Source organism: Loxodonta africana, chromosome 18 (assembly GCF_030014295.1).
Source record: "Loxodonta africana isolate mLoxAfr1 chromosome 18, mLoxAfr1.hap2, whole genome shotgun sequence".
Taxonomy (NCBI): Eukaryota; Metazoa; Chordata; class Mammalia; order Proboscidea; family Elephantidae; genus Loxodonta; species Loxodonta africana.
Window position 1 is genome coordinate 15,990,077 of NC_087359.1, and position 21,853 is coordinate 16,011,929.

The window sequence follows — 21,853 nt, forward strand, 5'->3', positions numbered from 1 at the left end:
GTTCTTTCAAGGCCACATGAGGTGTCTGTCACAACAGCACTGGGAGAGGAAGCCAGAGGCAGGCCCTCCCTCCCCATGGCTGGTTTAGATGACTGGTCAACCAGCATGAAGCCAACCTCAAAGTGCTGAAATCACATTGCTGGCTTTCGGCAAACACTGGGAGGCCAGTCCCTCCTGGAAGGTGAACTCGACAAGATGAGGATCAGGCAAGGACTGTTAAGTCAAAGGAGTCAACAAGTATGTCCAGAAAAATGAGTAAAAGGAGGCCCAGCCATGGCTAGGTCCCAAGTTTAAGAAAACCTCTCTACGCTGCATTAGAAAATGTACCCGCAATGTCTGCGTTACGAAGACAGCAGGAATCGCGCAGGTGATCACAGCTACGCGCAGAAGCACTGCAAACCTAACGGCTTTAAACGCAGACCAGTGGGGGTGCGGCAAGCTCCACACCCCCCATATCATCTTTCCATGACGTTGCTGTGTGTGATGTGGTTTTCCGAAATGGAAGATAATCACGGCAAAACGCTGAACACAGTTCCATCCTCTCTCCACTTACTGCACAGACCATATTCCTGGACAACTCAGTTATGTTGTTGTTTTTGGGTGCCATCTAGTCAATGGAAACCCCAGTGGCAAGAGGTTAAGTGCTACGGCTGCTAACCAAAAGGTCAGTAGTTCGAATCCGCCAGACACTCCTTAGATACTCTATGGGGCAGCTCTATCTGTCCTATAAGGTTGCTATGAGTCAGAATCGACTCAACGGCAACGGGTTTGGGTTTTTTTCTGACTGAGTCAATTCTGATTCGTATCGATGCCATGTGACAGCAAAACTGCCCCATAGTGTTTTCTAGGCTGTTATCTTTAGGGGAGCAGATTGCCGGGTCTTTTCTCCCATGGGGTAAGTTTTTTAGGCTGTTTGTGGAATTAAAAAAAACTTTTTTAATTTTATTTGCTAGGGGTCCTTTCAGTATAATAAACCTGTACAAAAAATAGCTTGTGTTCGTAATAGCTGGGCTTAGAACCTAGCTGTTCCACATATATAAACAGTGAGACACATCTGTGGTCTTAGAAGCTTGCAAGTGGCCATCTAAGATGCATCCATTGGTCTCAACCCACCTGGATCAAAGGAGAATGAAGAATACCAAAGACACAAGGAAAATATTAGCCCTAGAGACAAAAAGGGCCACATAAACCAGAGACTCGATCAGCCTGAGACCAGAAGAACTAGATGGTGCCTGGCTACCACCAATGACTGCTCTGACAGGGAACACAACAGAGAGTCCCTGATGGAGCAGGAGCAAAGTGGGGTGCAGAACTCAAATTCTAGTAAAAAGACCAGACTTAATGGTCTAACTGAGACTGGACGGACCCCAGAAGACATGGCCCCCAGATGCTCTGTTAACCCAGAAGTAAAACCATTCCCAAAGCCCACTCTTCAAAGATTAGACTGAACCGTAAGACATAAATTCTTTTCTTTCTTTCCTGTCTTTTCAGTGACCTCTTGCTTTCTTCATGGATGATGTCCTTGATATCATTCCACAACTCGTCTGGTCTTCAGTCACTAGGGTTCAATGCATCAAATCTATTCTTGAGATGGTCTCTAAATTCATATGGGATATATTCAAGGTCATATTTTGGCTCTCATGGACTCGCTCTGATTTTCTTCAGTTTCAGCCTGAACTTGCATATGAGCAATTGATGGTCTGTTCCACAGTCAGCCCCTGGCCTTGTTCTGACTGATGATATTGGGCTTTTCCATCGTCTCTTTCCACAGATGTAGTCAATTTGATTTCTGTGTGCTCTATCTGGCAAGGTCCATGTGTACAGTCATCGTTTATGTTGGTGAAAGAAGGTATTTGCAATGAAGAAGTCGTTGGTCTTGCAAAATTCTATCATTCGATCTCCGGCATTGTTTCTATCACCAAGGCCATATTTTCCAACTACTGATCCTTCTTCGTTTCCAACTTTTGCATTCCAATCGCCAGTAATTATCAATGCATCTTGATTGCATGTTCGATCAATTTCAGACTGCAGGAGCTGATAAAAATCTTCTATTTCTTCATCTTTGACCCTAGCGGTTGGTGCGTAAATCTGAATAATAGTCGTATTAACTGGTTTTCCTTGTAGGTGTATAGACATTATCCTATCACTGCCAGCGTTGTACTTCAAGATAGATCTTGAAACGTTCTTTTTGACGATGAACCATTTCTCTTTGAGTTGTCATTCCCAGCATAGTAGACTATATGATTGTCCGATTCAAAATGGCCAATACCAGTCCATTTCAGCTCACTAATTCCTAGGATATCGATGTTTATGCAGTCCATTTCATTTTTGACGATTTCCAATTTTCCTAGATTCATACTTCGTACATTCCAGGTTCCGGTTATTAATGGATGTTTGCAGCTGTTTCTTCTCATTTTGAGTCGTGCCACATCAGCAGATGAAGGTCCCGAAAACTTTACTTCATCCACGTCATTAAGGTCGACTCTACTTTGAGGAGGCAGCTCTTCCCCAGTCATCTTTTGAGTGCCTTTCAACCTGGGGGGCTCATCTTCCAGCACTGTAACAGACAATGTTCTGCTGCTATTGTTAAGGTTTTCACTGGTTAATGCTTTTCAGAAATAGACTGCCAGGTCCTTCTTCCTAGTCTGTCTTAGTCTGGAAGCTCAGCTGAAACCTGCCCTCCATGGGTGGCCCTGCTGGTATCTGAATACTGGTGGCACAGCTTCCAGCATCACAGCAACACACAAGCCCCCACAGTACGACTAACTGACAAACATGTGGATGTCAGAGAAGACTCTGAAACTTGCTCTTGAGCGCTGAGCAGCTAAAGCAAAAGCAAGAATTCATGAAGTAAAAGAACTGAACAGAAGATTTCAAGGGGCCTCTCGAGAAAACAAAATAAAGTATTGTAATGACATGTGCAAAGAGCTGGAGATGGTATTTCTCAAGCTGAAAGAACTGAAGAAAAAATTCAAGCCTCAAGTTGCAACAGTGAAGGATTCCATGGGGAAAATATTAAATGATGCAGGAAGCATCAAAAGAAGGTGGAAGAAATACACACAGTTATTATACCAAAAAAATTAGCCGATGTTCAACCATTTCAAGAGGTGGCATATGATCAGGAACTGATGGTACTGAAGGAAGAAGTCCAAGCTGCTCTGAAGGCATTGGCGAAAAACAAGGCTCCAGGAATGGACGGAATATCAATTGAGATGTTTCAACAAACAGATGCAACGCTGGAGGCGCTCACTCATCTATGCCAAGAAATATGGAAGACAGCTTCTTGGCCAACTGATTGGAAGAGATCCATATTTATGCCTATTCCCAAGAAAGGTGATCCAACCGAATGTGGAAATTATAGAACAGTATCATTAAAATCACATGCAAGCAAAATTCTGAAGATCATTCAAAAACGGCTGCAGCAGTATATTGACAGGGAACTGCCAGGAATTCAGAACAGTTTCAGAAGAGGATGGATGTGGAACCAGGGATATCATTGCTGATGTCAGATGGATCCTGGCTGAAAGCAGAGAATACCAGAAGGATGTTTACCTGTGTTTTATTGATTACGCAAAGGCATTTGACTGTGTAGATCATAACAAACTATGGAAAACACTGAGAAGAATGGGAATTCCAGAACACTTAATTGTGCACATGAGGAACCTTTACATAGATCGAGAGGCAGTTGTTCAGACAGAACAAGGGGATATTGATTGGTTTAAAGTCAGGAAAGATGTACAGCAGGTGTGCATTCTTTCACCATACCTATTTAATCTGTATGCTGAACAAATAATCCAAGAAGCTGGACTATATGAAGAAGAACAGGGCATCAGGATTGGAGGAAGACTCGTTAACAACCTGCGTTATGCAGATGACACAACCTTGCTTGCTGAAAGTGAAGAGGACTTGAAGCAGTTACTAATGAAGATCAAAGACCACAACCTTCAGTATGGATTACACCTTAGCATAAAGAAAACAAAAATCTTCACAACTGGACCAATGAACAACATCATGATAAACGGAGAAAAGACTGAAGTTGTCAAGGATTTCATTTTACTTGGATCCACAATCAACACCCATGGGAGCAGCAGTCAAGAAATCAAAAGACACATCGCATTGGGCAAATCTGCTGCAAAGGACCTCTTCAAAGTTTTGAAAAGCAAAGACGTCACCCTGAAGACTAAGGTGCTCCTAACCCAAGCCATGGTATTTTCAATCACATCATATGCATGTGAAAGCTGGACGATGAATAAGGAAGACCGAAGAAGAGTTGACGCCTTTGAATTGTGGTGTTGGTGAAGAATATTCAATATACCATGGACTGCCAAAAGAACGAACAAATCTGTCTTAGGAAAAGTAAAACCAGGATACTCCTTTAGAAGCAAGGACGGCGAGACTGTGTCTTACATGCTTTGGACGTTGTCAGGAGGGATCAGTCCCTGGAGAAGGACATCACGCTTGGCAGAGTATAGGGTCAGCGGAAAAGAGGAAGACTCTCAACGAGGTGGACTGACACAGTGGCTGCAACAATGAGCTCAAGCATAACAGCGATTGTAAGGATGGCGCAGGACTGGGCAGTGTTTTGTTCTGTTGTGTGTAGGGTCACTATGAGTTGGAACCGACTCGACGGCACCTAACAACGACATAAAACATAAAAGAGCACTCACAAAGAATATGCTTCTTAGTTCAAGCAGATACATGAGACCAAATGGGCAGCTCCTGTCCAGAAGCGGGATGAGAAGGCAGGAAGGGAAAGGAGCTCATTGGATGGACACGGGAAACCCGAGGTGGAAAGGGGGAGTGGGCTGTCACATTACAGGGACTGCATTAGTGTCACATAACAATACATGTATAAGTTTTTGTGTAAGAAATAAACTTGAGCTGTGAACTTTCACCTAAAGCAGAACTTAAAAGGTTAAAAAAAAAAAAAAAAGTGAACCATTCAAAAGTCAAGCAGGACCGGAGAGAATTCTCTTCTCTGACGGGAAGGACTGGCCCATGTATACTCATATTGACATGTGGCGCCTGGCCCCACCACCAAATGCCAAGCCACATCCCCACTCGCTCTTTGTGGAAAGCACCCAGTAAATGAAGTCACCTTGCGCCTGACTCCTTTTCATTACGTCCACAGGACATGGCATCTTCAGCAGGTCAACACTGAAAACTTGTGTGGTTAAGCGTCATTCCAAATAAACCTGAAAGCCATAAAATTTACGTTTCAAGCAGACAGGAGTCAGTAGGTTTTCAGCCAGCACACACGCAAATCTTCCAGAACACTCACCTGCAAACCAATGAGATTTCATCAGTTTTTACGGCACTTCAGCAAGCCTGACTATTCTCCAAGTTAAAACTACCGAGAAACAACCGTGAAAGACTCTATAAAAGCCAAAACCTACCTTCCACCCGGAGTGTGTGAAAAGAGTCCCTGGGGCTGTGCCCTACCTCCCTCCATGCCCGCAGGCTCTGGCCGCGGGCTGGTCGCTGCCCTCTTCAGGTGCAGTCTCCGTGGCTTCCTAACCCCACAGCTTCTCTCCAAGCTTGGAATTTGCACACTGCCACCTGGTGCCCTTCTCAGACACAGCTCAGTCTCCCTGTCTTCCTTGGAAACCCGGCACTAATCAAGTCAGAATAAAACCTGAGCTCTGACATTCAAAGTGCCCCATGACCCAACACCAGCCCGTATTTCCTACTTCAGTTCCTTTCCCTTCGCTTAGCCACGTCCATGTGTCGCAGGTATGGCTCCAACTCACAAGCTTCCCGCCACTTTCATGCTTCCTGCCTTCTGTCCCAGGTTTCATCAGCTGGAAAAAGCCTTTCCTGCCTTTGACAGTCAGGCCCCTCAGGGGTCACAAGCCCTGACAGATCCCACTGGAAACCCTCCTTCCTGCTATTGTTTCATACGCCAGCTGCCATCGAGTCGACTTGAACACATGGTGACCCCATGCGTGTCAGAGTACAACTGTGTTCCACAGGGTTTCCAATGACTGATTTTTTGGAAGTAGACTACCAGGCCTCTCTCCTGAGGCGCCTGTTGGTGGACTTGAACTTTCAAACCCTATTACGAACTGACCTCATTAACCCTTTGCACCACTGAGGGACACTGCTGTTCCACAGCACTTATTTAACGTCTCTCTAAATGCTGGGCCCCTTAATGCCAGGGCCTGCACTTTTCTTTACACCCCCTCCAAGGGCCAGGATGCAATGCTGACTACTGTCAAAGGTGCTTAAATGTGCTGAAGATGTCACTTCTCAATCTGCATGCTCGCCACAAACCAGGCCAAGACAGAAGAAAGACTGCTGCTTCATGAAGGGGCAGGCCAAACCACAGCCAGAAAACGGAAATTTTAAGATTTCACGAACAGCTACATCTATGTTCAAGACTCAAGAGATCACTCAGGAGAAACCAACATGAGGGAGGAGAAATCCCAAAGCGGGGTCCATGTCAGCCTTCATCTAAGGAGGAACAAGGGCAGGGGAAGAAAGAGCACCTGTTGCCACGATTCTGATTCAGGTGTCACTACTGTCCCCATCACGTTCTAGACCTGTGCAGTCCAACTCAGTGGCCACCAACCACAAGTGGCCATTTACATCTAAATTAGCTAAAATTAAAAATTCATTCCTTAGTCTCACTAGCCACATGGCAAATGCTCAACAGCACATGTGGTTAGTGGCTAGTGTGTATCAGACAGAACCCAGAGAAAACATTTCCATTAGATTCTTCTGGACAGCGCTGTTCTAGACACAGCACTCTTCCGAAATTAGATTTTAGCCCAACACTCTCTTGTTTAAAACCTACAACGGGCCTCCCACTGTTCTTAAGACAAAAACCAAAATCCTTACACAGGCCACAAGACCCTGTGTGGTCTGGTTTTTCCCATCTTTTCAGCTTCGTTCCACACCATTCTCCCCCCTTGCTTTATGGCTATAATGGCCTTTTTTCAGTTCCTCCACCACCCAAACTTGTCAGGCTGGGGCCTTTGCACAGGCTGCTTGCTCCCTGGCCTTCTCAGCGAACTCCTACTCATCCTTCAGAGGCCAGTTGAAAAGTCCCATCCTCAGCCTTCCAGTCTCTATCAGGTTCGTCTTGATTTATATTCTTAAAGGACTGTGCTGCTTTCCTTCAAAGCATTCAGCTCAGTTTAAATTCTGCCTTCTTTTTTTAGCATGGCCATTTAATATCAGTCCCCCGGCTGGGCTGCAGCTCCCCAGGAGCAGAGACCACGACTGCCTTGCTCATCCCTGCACCTCCAGCACTTAGCATGGCACTTCGACAAACTGTCAACAAGCACCCACTGAACAAAGATCCAACAGTATTCACAGCTTTTTCAAAAACTACCTGCTCCTTGGTACCAACTATAAAAATTGCCTTCTTTTGGCACCGGTCTTGTTTGCAGTATCATACATGATCATCAAACTGCTGCTAGAATGTTCACACCTGTTACTGCAAATTCAAAACCCAGGGAAAGCTTCTCCTGAGAATTTACTCTAGGTCAGGGTTGGGCTGCCTGGTACCAGGCTGCACCCACAACTGGGCAGGTTCAGCCACACAGGAGCCTTCCCCCAGACCACCAGTTTAGGACACTTTGTCTCCAAGCTCAACATACCTGTATCTCAAAATAGTCCTTCCGTATCTCCACCCAAATGCCAAAGGCTGGCTGTTCCTCATTTTCTGTGGAAACCCTGGAAAAAACAGTAATACAGCATGCTCTGTGAGGGTAAAAGTCTCACTTCATGCTCACCCAGTCGGGGGCTCCCAGGCTTTCCTGCCAGCTGCAGCGCCTCCCTACAATTCCCTTGTCCCAGTTTTGGTGTCTGTGTTCTGACCGAGTTCCCTTTGCCTCCTCCCGTCCCAGCCCCAGCTGCTGTGCCAGGTGCGGTCCCTGAAGCCCCGGGCCCCGCGGCGGGGCTTGCGGTCTCCGAGGTCCCGGTACCGTGGAGGAGGGGGAGGGGAATAGGACGAGGGTCTCAGGTCTCGGCGCGGGGAGGGGGAGGGCCCCAGGACCCACGGCGGGGTGTCTCAGGTCTCCAGAGTCCAGCGATCCATGGAGTGGGGGTCTCAGATCTCTGGGGTTCCAGGACCGTGGGGAAGCCCTTTTCTCTGGGGTCGCGAGACCCTGGTCTGTCTTGTATGCTTGCCCCCCGCGGGGCCCGACGCCCCAGGTATGGTCGGTGGCTGTGGAAGGGGCGGCTAGGGTAGCTCCGCGTCACCCTGCGGGCCAGGGACCGACGACCAGCAGCATGTGAGGGGGCCTGCCGTCCCCAGGACGCCACAGAACACGTGCAACACCCCCCTCCGTCTTCCAAGGCCGAGACAGCGCGGCACAAGCACTTCCGGCCGGAAGTGAGGACTTCTATACCATAGAGACAGCAGGTAGAAGGTCGTCATCTGTTTTGAAACTAGGTCCTCCAAAGCGACCTTAAAGGGGCCGCAGCAGGAGAGATGTCGATTAATCGGGACAGAGAATCTTGGTAAGAGGGGCAGTTTTATAAAGAGGTAGGTGCGATGCTATCGGAGGAGGAGGGAAGGTGGACTGGGCAGTCGAAATCTAGAGGCGTCCACTCCATGCCCCAGCAGCGCCCCCTGGTGGTGGCTCTTGGCGGCGCAGCTGAACAAAGGCGGGGGCTGAAATCAGATCTAGGTCTGGCCGGTTGTCTCAGGGCGCTTTCTGGCCCCCTGCTCGAAAGCCCGCGCCTACCTTTCTGCAGAACACAGTCCAAACCATCGCTGTTCTTCCTCCCTTTCCACTTCTACTTCATTGGATTAAAAAAATTCAACTCACAAATTATATGTTCACTCTAAAGAGTTAAACTATACAGAGGCATCTACTAAGAGTTAATAGTTCCAACTCATGGCGACCCCCTGTTACACCCCCTGTTCTATCAGGTTTTCTTGGCTGTAATCTTTACGGAAGCAGATTGCCAGCTCTTTCTTCTGCAGTGCTGCCAGGTAGGTTCGAATCACCAACCTTTAGCTTAGTAGCTCATTTGCATCCCACAAGGACCTGTGCTCCAGTCCACCCCGAGATAACCAACAGCAGCCTGTGGGTCCTTCTGCACCTTTGTCCAGGCTGAGGTGCACATACACAATCCACATGTTTTCACACGTATGCGATTTTAGAATAACTTGGCGTGGAGGCCCCCCAGAGTCGGGCTCCTCCGTCCTCTACTTGACCTTTTGCTTCATTGCCTTGGTTCCCCACACAGACCCCAAATGGGGCCATCCTGGTCAACTCTGCCTCCAGACACCCCATGGGCAGAGACCCCTTTCAGCAACTTTGTCCTTCAAGGCCAGCACTGGTCCCTGCTGAGTTTCGTCTCTGACTGTCTTTCTCACCAATTCTCTGTCTTGCTTACCCGACTATCCTGTGCTGCCTTGAATTACTTATTGTTGTTAGCTGCTATGAATTTGGCCCTGACTCATGATGGCCCCACGCTCAACAGGGAGAAATGCTGCTCAGTCCTGTGTCATTCACATGATACAGCTTGGACCGTTATGATCCATAGTTTCCATTGGCTGATTTTTGGAAGTAGATAGCCAGGCCTTTCTTCCTAGTCTGTCTTAGTCTGTAAGTTCTGATGAAACCTGTTCAGCATCCTAGCAAGCCTACGCTAACAGGTAGAGGCTGCACATGAGGTGTATTGGCCAGAAATCAAACCCAGGTCTCCCACGTGGAAGGCAAGAATTCTATCACTGAGCCACCACTGTCCCCATGTGTGACTTCTCACTTTCTTTACAAGCACATCTGGTGTCTGTTGAGTGGAGCTCTCTTGGTTGCACTGGATTTGGCCCCTTTCTGTAAAGACAGAGCCAAGACACAGTCAGGGTCTTCAGCCTTATGGGGAAGACAAGGTTTGCAGTTAGAGCCTCTGCCCCCTGCCCCCACCAAGCCAGGTATAAAGTGTGATAGTAGTCAGTACTTGTCTAACCGCAGAAGGAGAGAGAAATCACTGTCAGCCCAAGGCTGATTGACCCCTATGAGGCTGAGGTCAGACAAACCTCCATTCTCCAAACCTTTTACCAATTCTAACACCAATCGTCCAACCCATGGCACTCTCTACTTCTCTGCTGGGTTTAATAATTTGCTGCAATGGCCACACAGAACTCACAGACCATGTCTTAGGCACCTAGTGCTGCTATAACTGAAATACTACAAGTGGATGGCTTTAACAAAGACTTTTATTTTTTCACAGTAACGTAGGCCGAAAGTCCAAATTCAGGGTGTCAGCTCCAGGGGAAGGCTTTCTCTTTCTGTTGGCCTTCTTATCAATGTTCCCTCAGACTAGAAGCTTCTCTGCACAGGGGCCCCAGGTCCAAAGGACAGGCTCTGCTCTTGGTGTTGCTTTCTTGGTGGTATGAGGTCCCCCTCTCTGCTTGCTTCCCTTTCCATTTTATCTCCTAGAGATAAAAGGTGGTGCAGGCCACACCCCAGGGAAACTCCCTTTACATTGCATCAGGATATGACCTGGGTAAGGGTGTTACAATCCCACCCTAATCCTCTTTAACATAAAATTACAATCACAAAATGGAGGACAACCACACCATACTGGGAATCATGGCCTAACCAAGTTGATATTCTTTTGGGGGGCAAAATTCAATCAATGACAGACCATAATCACAGTTAAGTAGTTTATTAAGGTAGTAACAGAGTACAACTCAGGATCAGGATCAAGAAGCATGCAGGCCCAAAAAACACATAATAATAAATGTTGGAGAGGCTGTGGAGAGATTGGAACACTTATACACTGCTGGTGGGAATGTCAAATGGTACAACCACTTTGGAAATCGATTTGGCACTTCCTTAAAAAGCTAGAAGTAGAACTACCATACAATCCTGCAGTCCCACTCTTTGGAATACATCCTAGAGAAATAAGAGCCTTTGCACGAACAGATATGATGCACACCCACGTTCACTGCAGCACTCTTTACAATAGCAAAAAGATGGAAGCAACCAAGATGTCCCTCAACGGATGAATGGATAAATAAATTATGGTATATTCACACAGTGGAATACTACGCATTGATAAAGAACAGTGAGGAATCTGTGAAACATTTCAGAACATGGAGGAATCCGGAAGACATTATGCCGAATGAAATTAGTCAGTTGCAAAAAGACCACTATTATAAGAACTGGAGAAATAGTTTAAACAGAGAAGAAAATATTCTTTGATGGTTATGAGAGAGGGGACCGAGGGAGGGAGAGAGGGAGGGAAAGGGGTTTTCACTAATTAGATAGTAGATAAGTTTTATTTTAGGTGAAGGGAAAGACAACACATAATACAGGAGAGGTCAACACAACTGGACTAAACCAAAAGCAGAGAAGTTACCTGATACAAACTGAATACTTCGAAGGCCAGTGTAGCAGGGGTGGGGGTTTGGGGACAATGGTTTCAGGGGACATCTAAGTCAATTGGCATAATAAAGTCTATTAAGAAAACATTCTGCACCCCCTTTGGAGAGTGGCGTCTGGGGTCTTAAACGCTAGCAAGTGGCCACCTAAGATGCATCAATTGGTCTCAACCCACCTGGAGCAAGGAAGAATGAAGAACACCAAAGATACAAGGTAATTATGAGCCTAAGAGACAGAAAAGACCACTTAAACCAGAAACTACACCAGCCTGAGACCAGAAGAACTAGATGGTGCCCAGCTACAACCGAGGACTGCCCTGACAGGGAACACAACAGAGAACCCCTGAGGGAGCAGGAGAGCAATGGGATGCAGACCCCAAATTCTCATAAAAAGACCAGACTTAATGGTCAGAATGAAACTAGAAGGACCCCAGAGGCCATGGTCCCCAGGCCTTCTGTTAGCCCAAGACAGGAACCATTCCCGGAGCCAACTCTTCAGATGGGGCTTGGACTGGAGTATGGGACAGACTATGATACTGGTGAGGAATGAGCTTCTTGGATCAAGTGGACACATGAGACTATGTTGGCATCTCCTGTCTGGAGGGGAGATGGGAGGGTGGAGAAGGCCTGAAGCTGCCCAAATGGACATAAGAAGAGAAAATGGAGGAAAGGAATGTGCTGTCTCATGAGAGGGAGAGCAATTAGGAGTATATAGCAGTTCTACTCTGTCGTACAGGGTCGCTATGAGTCAGAATCGACTCGACGGCACTGGGTTTTGGGTCTGGGAGCAAGGTATAAAAAAGTTTTTGTATGAGAGACGGACTTGATTTGTAGACTTTCACTTAAAAACACAGTAAAAAAAAAAAAAAAGCACGTAGGCAAAGTCTGGAAGGCTCCCCCAAAATAGCACATCCTTCCATTCTTCAGTGCAGGAGAGCTCTCTCAGCTCCTCTTAGCTGTGCAAGCAAGCAGGCCCTTCTCTCTGCTATGCACACCCCCTCTCAGCTGCACAGGTCTGTCTCTTCGCCTCTCAGAACAGGCATCCTTTTGGCCATGTACACCCTCTCTCAGCCATGCACACTTCTCTGACTTTGGCCTCCCTGCTGTCGAGCTTCTCCATGGCTAAGAGACCCAGCTCATAGCCACTGTAGCAGCTTTGTTCAGCTCTCTCTTAGCTTCATCCCTAGCTACAGGTTTCTGCCGTCACCACCTACTCCACCACAGGGCTCCTCCCAAGCTTCTTGCTGCTGGCTGTGCCTCAGGGCCCTTTCTAGGCCTGTTGCTAACTTCAGTGTTAAAGTCCTTGATTATATTGTAGTTCTCTTATGAAGTTTCTCACCTCCTCCCTCTCTGCTGCTTCCTTCTTCTTGCCTTTTCTCCTGTTTTTCTTTCTGAAACCTCCCTGGGGTTGGCTGCATATAAAAGCAAACTGATTGTCAATTTCAAAGTGTGGCCCTCCCAGCAGGGCCATGAACTGACCCATCCCCTTGGTGGACAATAGTCCTCTTATTTGCGTAGTCCATAGTCACTTAATTTGCATAGTTTACTGACCAGTCCCTGCAAGGTATGTACCAATCACAGGGCAGGCTGCAGCCCAGGGCCAGATACAAAGAATCAAACCATCAATTTGTTTACAGTCTACCCAGGAAATGTCAATCAACTTGAACAAAAGTAACAAACTCTCTGCAGTAGAAAACTAGGACAAAGGTAACTCCTCAGAGTTTAGGGAAAAAATCTCTCCAACTGTTTTTCCAAAGAACCAAGGCAAAAGACCACATAAAGGATCTCATTTCGCCACACCAGGAAAGGAGATGGTACCTAGGAGACTCTCCCAGCGTTGACGAGGGGCTGCAGGAAGGGAAATCTTTTTCCTGGCTGATGCTTGCTGAGCTGTAGACCCTGTGGCCCAACCCAGCACTGTCTCCAGAAAGAAGGGGTAAGAGAGCTCTTGGGGAACATTGACAGGTGTCATTAGAAGGTGGGGGTTCTTGAGTTTACAGCCTGCTGCTCATTCTTGTCCAGGGAATTCTAAGGCCAGAAACTTCTGCAGTTGGCCTCGCGTGGAGGCAAAAAGGGATAGTGACGTAGTGGGTCTGGGATGACAAGGATGGGAGCTGTGGCTGGCAGAATAATGGCCCCCAAAGATGTACACATCCTTGTTACTGGACCTCCAGGTCTCGCTTGACGTGACACTGAGGTACAAGTCGGACAAAAGCGAAAGAAGAACTTTATTTGGATGGCCAAGCACCAGGACCTGCATCACCAAGATGGTTCCCCGATCAGCAGGCACACAGGCGTATATATAGGGAGGAAACAGACTAGGGGTGGGTTCTTTGACAGCGCGTGTTCAGGGGTGTGGTCCATCAGGATTGGTGGATGGCTCCTGAGATGATGCCATCATCATCAGGTCTGTTCAGGGGCATTGGGGCCTTGACAGAGTGGAAATGGTGGCTTAGTTCCACCTAGCCCCTATCTGGCAGTTTCAGGCCTCGCCATTTGGAGGTTTCCCGCCTTATCCTAATCCCTGGAATTTGTACATATGTCACATGGCATGAAGGAGATGTGATTGGGTTAAAACAAAAACCAATTGCTGTCAAGTAGATTGTGACTCATGAAGATCATATAGAACACAGTAGCACAGCCCCATAGGGTTTCCAAGGAGTGGCTGGTGGATTCGAACTGTCAGCCTTTTGGCTAACAGCCCAACTGTTAACCACTGCACCTCCAGGAGACCGTGATTAAGTTAAGGACCCCGATATGGGGAGACTGACCTGGATTATCAGAGTGGACACAATGCAATCACAAAGATCCCTACAGGAGGGAGGCAGGAGAAAACAGAAGGCGACGTGACAGTGATATCAGAGGGAAAGAGAGATTTGAAGATGCTACACTCCTAGCTGCCAAGATGGAGAAGAGGGCCATGAGCCAAGGAATGCAGGCCAACTCTAGAAGGCTCCAGAAGGGACCGGTTGTGCCAACACCTTGGCTTTAGCCCAGCGTCATGGATTCTGGACTTCTGACCTCCAGCTCTGTAAGGGAATAAATGTGTTGTTTTAAGCCACAAAATTTGTGGTCACTTGTCACAACAGCCACAGGAGCTGGTACTGGGCACTCCACCTGGTTTCCTGCAGCTTTCAGGGGGGTGTAGAGGACCCCGGGGTCCCTATGGCCTCATGGGAAAGGGCACAAAAATGGGGGAGAGGCGGCGATAGCGAGCACGGTCAGCAGCTGCTCAGCCACCGTCGAGCAAGACCACAAACATCCCGGTCCTCCTGTCCACTGTCATTAAGACCCTGAGCGCTGCCTGTAACTCAGTCCTTGCCTTAAATCAGCCCAAACCAGTCAAAACCAGTTAACTAACCTCTGAAGTGTCCTAAAGAAACCTAAGCCTGGTTATAATAGTAAAATCTCTGCCCACGGCAGGACTTAACCGCCATTTTCTATACATACCCGTTGCCTTTGAGTCTATTCCGACTCATAGCAACCCTATAGGACAGAGTAGAACTGCCCCATAGAGTTTCCAAGGAGCGCCTGGTGGATTTGAACTGCCGACCTCTTGGTGGGCAGCCATACGCCACCAGGGTTTCCTTTTCTACACATACTAAAGAAAAAAGATGTTATTTGTCTTACTGTGCCTGCGTACCATCATAACCTATGCAATCCATGATGTTTATAGGTACTTCCTCATGAGAGTCGGTATAAGGCTCTGCCTCCCTTTGTTCTGGCGGCATAATTTGAGAAACATTCTCCTTGCTCCTAGCTTGTGCACCTGCAATAAACACCCTTTTCCTCTCCCCTCACCTCGGTGTGTTTTGATTGGCTGGAAGCCACACAGAGCAGGACCTGGTAAGAGTAGGAGCTGTGTGGCTGTTCAGGTGACCACCGAGTGAGGAGACACCCCACCTGGACAGGGCCAGGGGAGACATGGCTTCTTGTCTGAGGGGTCCCCTGTAATGCAGAGAAGCAGAGGAAAGCTGACCACTCCTCCCCAAGGGAGCCATCATTGCCCACGGGGAGACCTCAACCAGCCCACCCCTCCCCAAGGGAGCCATCATTGCCCATGGGGAGACCCCAACCAGCCCACCCCACAAGGGAGCCATCATTGTGCATGGGGAGACCCCAACCAGCCTGGAAAAAAGCAATGGGGACTCCACTCCCCCATATCAATGTTGAAGGCATAGTATAATGAAGCCACACGTACCTACCACCCAGCTTCGACCTTCTTCCATTTATTTCCCTCCTTGTTTTGTTATTGCTGGAGTATCTAAAAGCAAATTCTAGACGGTGTCACTTCACACCTACGCACTTCACGACATGAACTTTAAGCTAAGGAATAAAGACTTTCTTAAGAGATGCAACTGCTGTCAGTTGGGGGGGCAATTAAGTGCCATTATCACACATGACAAAGTGAGCAATAATTCCTTAGCCTCATGCACTCGCCCGTTCATATTCATCGTTCCCCAGTGGTCTCAAAAGTGCCTTTAAAGTTGTTTTGTTCAAAACAGGATCCAAACAACTTCTGCAGGTTTTATCTCTTAAGGCTCTTTTTTTTTTTTTTTTTTTTCCCTCTCTCTGTCTCTCTGTCATTGATTGATTAGAAAAACTGGGCCATTTGTCCTGTGAGATGCCCCCTCACTCTGTATCTCACAGACTGCTTCCTCATGGCATTATTTAACTTGGCTTCTATCCCCTGTGTTTTCTGCAGCTGAGTGTTTAGATCTAGAGCTAATAGTGATTCCCCCCCCCAAAAAAAAAATAGTGATTCTCAGCTGGGGGCAATTCCCACCCCGCCAGGGGGCATTCAGCAATGTCTGGGTGGAGCCCTGGTTCAGCTGCTCGTGAACGGTCCACATTTACAGTTGCTCCTTGGAAACCCTATGGGGCAGTTCTACTCCGTCCTGTCGGGTTGCTGTGAGCTGGAATCAACTCAATGGCAATGGGTTTGGTTTGATTTGGGTATATCTTTGGTTGTCACAGGTGGGAAGAGGCCTTACTGGCACCTAGGGAGAGAGTCCAGGGATGCTGGTAACCATCCTACAATGCACAGGACACTCCCCCCAATGCAGTGATTTAGCCCCTGATGCCAGCGGTGCCGTGGCTGACAAACCCTGCGCTAGAGGCCTGCTTGGACTCATGGTCTGAGTATTAATAACCAAGAGTGACCAGAAATTGATTGTTTCTACCTAAGTTGTCAGTGGGGTCAGTGGTGGTTCGCTGGTAGAATTCTCGCCTTCCATGCAGGAGACTTGGGTTCGATTCCCACCCAACGCACCACAAGCCCAGCCATCGCCCATCTGTCGCTGGAGGCTTGCATGTTGCTAGGGTGCTGATCAGGTTTCTGTGGAGCTTGCAGAATAAGTCAAACTAGGAAGAAAGGCCTGGCAATCTACTTCCGAAAATCAGTCAGTGAAAACAGTTCCATCTACAACTGATCATGGGGATGGCACAGGACCAGGCAGCGTTTCATCCTGGTGTGCATGGGTGGAAAGATCAGAGCCACGGAGAACCCTATGGAGCACAGTTCTACTCTGACACACATGGGATCCCCATGAGTCGGAGCTGACTCCATGGCAACTAGTTTGGCTTTTTTTTGGAGGGGGGGAGGTCTCTATAGGGTAGTTTGGGGAGCCCTGGGGCACTTAGTGAGTGCAAGTCTCCCCAGGCTGCAAACCTACCTGGAGCTGAAAGCAGGCATCTTCCATTGCACTTCCGGCAAAAGGATCCAACTTGGATCTTCGGCTCCGCCGGGGCCCTGGATTCCTGCTGTCCCTGGAGGAGATCATGCAGCCCTATGGTCTGTCCATACCAAGTTCTTGCTCCTGGTGGGCAGCCCCACAGCCTGTCCATACCAGGTTCCTGCTCCTGGTGGGCAGCAGACACAGCCTGTCCATACCAGGTTTCTGCTCCTGGTGGGCAGCCCCACAGCCTGTCCATACCGGGTTCCTGGTCCTGGCGGCTGCCGGCTTGTTATTATTACACCTGTTTATTTAGCCGGGACTCTGAGAGGCCTCTGTAATTGCTGTCACTCTACCGGGCAGCTCAGAAACCAATTTCCTGAGGATGAGAGATTTCTTCTCATTGCTGCCTTCCAGCTAGAGGCGGATTATCCAATAGATAAGGTAAGCACGGGCTTATTTGTGGTTATTTACTAATCTGTAGTTAACAATTTCACATTTTTTCACCACGTCAAAGATTCTGCTTCTATGTGTAGCAGGCATCTGTCTCTCTCCCACCCCGCAGCACCTTCCTACAGAATCAAAGCCTTTTTTCACATTTACACTCCCTAACGGGTGGATGACCAGGTAAAGAAGGTAAGCATGGGCTTACTTGTGGTTACTTATGTATCCGTAGTGAACAATTTCACCTGGGTTTCACTACACTTCAAAGAATTGCCCCATAGCGTTTCCAAGGCTGTAGTCTTATGGGAACAGACTGCCATGTCTTTCTCCCGTGGAGCTGCTAGTGGGTTTGAACCACCGACCTTTCAGTTAGCAGCCGAACACTTAACCACTGCACCACCAGGGCTTCTTCCTGTAAAGATTTCGGCTTAGGAAACCGTACTCTGTCACACAGGGTCGCTAGGAGTCAGAATCAACTCCAGGGCACCTGACAACAACACAGGAGTCTGTACCACTGATTTTCTTTCTGTTGCTATTTTACAACTCTGATGGGACAGAAGTTAAGTTGTGGAAAACAAATAATTCTTGTCCATAACAATACAAATGAATTTTGTCCCAAAGATATACAATTGGTCTTTGTCCTGTAGAAAAGATGACCTCAACATTTCTTCAAAATGTCTTGATTAGTTTTGATCTTTTCCTTATGAATTTTATAATCAGCTTTTCAAGTTTCATGCAAAACCCTATTTGACATTTGATTGACATGGAGTTAAATTTTTCTGGTAGTTTGGGGAGAATTGACATCTACATAGAGCTGAGTCTCTCCACTCATGAATGTGCAGTCTCTCTTCGTTTATATCCTTCAAGAAATCATTTTATGTCCTCTGAATGTGCCTGGCATAGCTTATATGAGGTTTATTGTTAAGTATCTTATTTTATTTTTTATAATTTTTATTGTGCTTTAAGTGAAAGTTTACAAATCAAGTCAGTCTCTCACACAAAAACCCATATGCACCTTGCTACATACTCGCAATTACTCTCCCCCTAATGAGACAGCCCGCTCTCTCCCTCCACTCTCTCTTTTCGTGTCCATTTCGCCAGCCTCTAACCCCTTCCACCCTTTCATCTCCCCTCCAGGCAGGAGATGCCAACATAGTCTCAAGTGTCCATCTGATCCAAGAAGCTCACTCCTCACCAGCATCCCTCTCCAACCCATTGTCCAGTCCAGTCTATGTCTGAAGAGTTGGCTTCGGGAATGGTTCCTGTCCTGGGCCAACAGAAGGTCTTGGGGCCATGACCACCGGGGTCCTTCCAGTCTCAATCAGACCATTAAGTCTGGTCTTTTTATGACAATTTGGGGTCTGCATCCCATTGATCTCCTGCTCCCTCAAGGGTTCCCTGTTGTGTTCCCTGTCAGGGCAGTCATCGGTTGTAGCCGGGCACCATCTAGTTCTTCTGGTCTCAGGATGATGTAGTCTCTGGTTCGTGTGGCCCTTTCTGTCTCTTGGGTTCGGAATTACCTTGTGTCCTTGGTGTTCTTCATTCTCCTTTGATCCAGGTGGGTTGAGACCAATTGATGCATCTTAGATGGCTGTTTGCTAGTATTTAAGACCCCAGACACCACTCTTCAAAGTGGGATGCAGAATGTTTTCTTAATAGATTTTATTATGCCAATTGACTGTCCCCTGAAATCATGGTCCCCAGACCCCTGCCCCTGCTACGCTGGCCTTCAAAACATTCAGTCTATTCAGGAAACTTCTTTGCTTTTGGTTTAGTCCAGTTGTGCTGACCTCCCCTGTATTGTGTACTGTCTTTCCCTTCACCTAAACTAATTAGCGAATACCCCTCTCCCACCCTCACTCCTCTCGTAACCACAAAAGAATGTTTTCTTCTCAGTTTAAACTATTTCTCCAGTTCTTATAATGGGGGTCTTATATAATATTTGTCCTTTTGCAACTGACTAATTTCACTGAGCATAATGCCTTCCAGGTTCCTCCATGTTATGAAATGTTTCACAGATTCATCGCTGTTCTTTATCGATGTGTAGTATTCCATTGTGTGAATATACCATAATTTATTTATCCATTCATCCATTGAGAGACACCTTGGCTGCTTCCATCTTTTTGCTATTGTAAACAGTGCTGCAATAAACATGGATGTGCATGTATCTGTTCGTGTAAAGGCTCTTATTTCTCTAGGATATATTCCGAGGAGTGGGACTGCTGGATGGTATGGTAGTTCTATTTCTAGCTTTTTAAGGAAGTGCCAAATTGATTTCCGAAGTGGTTGTACCATTTTACATTCCCACCAGCAGTGTAGAAGTGTTCCAGTCTCTCCACAGCCTCTCCAACATTTATTATTTTGTGTTTTTTGGATTAATGCCAGCCTTGTTGGAGTGAGATGAAATCTGGTTGTAGTTTTGATCTGCATTTCTTTATTGGCTAATGATCGTGAACATTTCCTCATATATCTGTTAGCTATCTGAATGTCTTCTTTAGTGAAGTGTCCTTTCATATCTTTCGCCCATATTTTAATAGGGTTATTTGTCTTTTTGTGGTTGAGTTTTTGCAGTATCATGTAGATTTTAGAGGTCAGACGCTGATTGGAAATGTCATAGCTAAAAACTTTTTCCCAGTCTGTAGGTAGTCTTTTACTCTTTTAGTGAAGTCTTTGGATGAGCATAGGTGTTTGATTTTTAGGAGCTCCCAGTTATCTAGTTTTTCTTCTACTGTTTTGTTATTTTTGATGGAATCTAATTTTTTCAATTAAATTTTCCATTTGGATATTATTAGCATATAGAAGTACTATTGGTTTGTTTATATTGATCTTAAACTTAGCAATCTTGCTGAGTTCTCTTATTCTAATCATTTGTACATTTTCCTGAATTGTGGATCTAGTCAGGCATGTTATCTGCATTTCTGTATTGGTTAATATTCCCAGTACAATGTTGAATAGAAATGTAGGCATCCGTGTCTTACCGACACCCAGGAGTCCCTGGGTGATGTAAATGGCTAACGCACTCAGCTGCTAACCCTACAGTTTTCAATGGCTGATTTTTTAGACGTTGATCACCAGGCCTTTCTTGCGAGGCATCTCTGGTTGGACTCAAACCTGCAACCTTTGGGTTAGCAGCCAAGCACATTAACCATTTGCCCTACCCAGGGACTTTTGCTTACATCATAAATCCAAACCAAACCAAACTAAACCCATTGCCATGGAGTTGATTCCAACTTATAGCAACCCTATCGGACACAGGAGAACTGCCCCATAGGGTTTCCAAGGCTGTAATCTTTATGGAAGCAGGCTGCCACATCTTTCTCCCACAGAGCAGTTGGTGGGTTCAAACCAGCGACCTTTTGGTTACCAGCCGAGTACTTAACCACTGTACCACCAGGCCGAATGGAATTGTGTATGTAAAATATTTTGTGCATAGCACAAAATAAATTCTTAATAAATAATTTTTATAAAGGAGCCCTGGTGGCACAATGGTTAAGCGCTTGGCGGTTTGAACCTACCATGCACTCTGCGGGAGAAAAGACCTGGAGATCTGCTCCCCTAAAGATTACGGCCTAGGAAACCCTATGGGCAGTTCTACTCAGTCACACAGGGTCACTATGAGTTGGAATCAACTCGGACAGTCACCCAACAACAACACATGTAAACAAAGACGGATGCTCAGAAATGTTTGATTTCATCATTCAGAAGGACACACAAGTAGGGATTCGAACCGAGAAGACAGCTCATCAAGTATGATACTCCTGACATGTGAATTTCAGAGGTTGTCTACGTGTACTGTTTCTTAGAGAGGGTCTTTGACGTTCAGTGGACCTGAAAAGAAAACCCACCCGTCTCAGCACGTGCTGCAGCACGTCAGCGCAGCTATATTATTCGCTGTTCCTTTTCTTCTCGAGTCTGCCTTTAAAAACAGCAGCTACAGGATGAGTCTCAAGAACGTGTTTTATAACTTCCTTTTCTCTCCCGTCGATTTCTTGGCAAGTGTCCGATTTCATTATGACACGGACGGTCAACTTGGGGCCGTGGGAGGCTCATCGAGATGCCGTAATGTCTGGGTATTTAGTCATCATCCGCTCCCGTGCTGTTCCCAGCCTTGTCAGACAGCAAAACAAATACTTATTGGCTCCTGACTTCTGGGGAGCTTCATATCTCACCATGGATGGGCTCCAGAGCAGGTCTGCATCTTCCTGCTTCAGTAAGAAAACTGGCAAAGGGGTAATCATCGAATTTTATTCTCCCATCTCCTCCTCCTCATTTCTAAGGGCTTCCAGACACACATTACTTATTTATATTCAACTCCGAAAGACACTTGCTCCAAGAACACCTTCTGGGTAATTGAAATAATGGTCTTTGGAATTTTTCAACTCCCCAT

General features: G+C 46.8%; 1 long non-coding RNA gene and 1 other non-coding gene across 3 annotated transcripts in view; both read right to left on the bottom strand.

Moving 5' to 3' along the window:
• LOC135228067 (uncharacterized) overlaps window positions 1–9,356 on the bottom strand; it is a 30,053-nt gene extending 20,697 nt beyond the window's left edge. Inside the window, exons 1-2 of one of the 2 annotated variants that reach the window (XR_010318281.1) lie at window positions 7,605–9,352; window positions 5,099–5,195 (exon numbers count right to left, since the gene is read on the bottom strand). This is a non-coding gene — a long non-coding RNA (uncharacterized LOC135228067). Of the gene's footprint in view, window positions 1–5,098 lie in introns of both variants that reach the window. The other variant, XR_010318280.1, reaches the window with a different exon arrangement.
• Window positions 7,383–7,569, bottom strand: LOC111752629 (small Cajal body-specific RNA 16). Its single transcript, XR_002787522.1, has one exon. It is a non-coding gene; the product is annotated as a small Cajal body-specific RNA 16 (non-coding RNA).
• Window positions 9,357–21,853: the final 12,497 nt, after the last annotated feature.